This window comes from Lagopus muta, chromosome 28, assembly GCF_023343835.1.
Source record: "Lagopus muta isolate bLagMut1 chromosome 28, bLagMut1 primary, whole genome shotgun sequence".
In the NCBI taxonomy this organism is placed as follows: domain Eukaryota; kingdom Metazoa; phylum Chordata; class Aves; order Galliformes; family Phasianidae; genus Lagopus; species Lagopus muta.
Window position 1 is genome coordinate 754,935 of NC_064460.1, and position 1,028 is coordinate 755,962.

Consider the following 1,028-nt stretch of genomic DNA (forward strand, 5'->3'; position numbering starts at 1 on the left):
TAGAACTTAGAACTTAGAACTTAGAGTGCAGGGGATGGAACTTAGAACTTAGAGGGCGGGGCTAGAACTTAGAACTTAGAGCGCAGGGGATGGAACTTAGAACTTAGAACTTAGAGCGCAGGGGATGGAACTTAGAACTTAGAGGGCGGGGCTAGAACTTAGAACTTAGAGCGCAGGGGATGGAACTTAGAACTTAGAGCGCAGGGGATGGAACTTAGAACTTAGAGGGCGGGGCTAGAACTTAGAACTTAGAACTTAGAGCGCAGGGGATGGAACTTAGAACTTAGAGGGCGGGGCTAGAACTTAGAACTTAGAGCGCAGGGGATGGAACTTAGAACTTAGAACTTAGAGCGCAGGGGATGGAACTTAGAACTTAGAACTTAGAGCGCAGGGGATGGAACTTAGAACTTAGAACTTAGAGCGCAGGGGATGGAATTTAGAACTTAGAGGGCGGGGCTAGAACTTAGAACTTAGAGCGCAGGGGATGGAACTTAGAACTTAGAACTTAGAGCGCAGGGGATGGAGCTTAGAACTTAGAGCGCAGGGGATGGAACTTAGAACTTAGAGGGCAGGGGATGGAACTTAGAACTTAGAGGGCAGGGCTAGAACTTAGAACTTAGAGCGCAGGGGATGGAACTTAGAACTTAGAACTTAGAGCGCAGGGGATGGAACTTAGAACTTAGAGCGCAGGGGATGGAACTTAGAACTTAGAGGGCGTTGCTAGAACTTAGAACTTAGAACTTAGAGCGCAGGGGATGGAACTTAGAACTTAGAGGGCAGGGCTAGAACTTAGAACTTAGAGCGCAGGGGATGGAACTTAGAACTTAGAGCGCAGGGGATGGAACTTAGAACTTAGAGGGCGTTGCTAGAACTTAGAACTTAGAACTTAGAGCGCAGGGGATGGAACTTAGAACTTAGAACTTAGAGCGCAGGGGATGGAACTTAGAACTTAGAACTTAGAGCGCAGGGGATGGAACTTAGAACTTAGAGCGCAGGGGATGGAACTTAGAACTTAGAGGGCGGGGCTA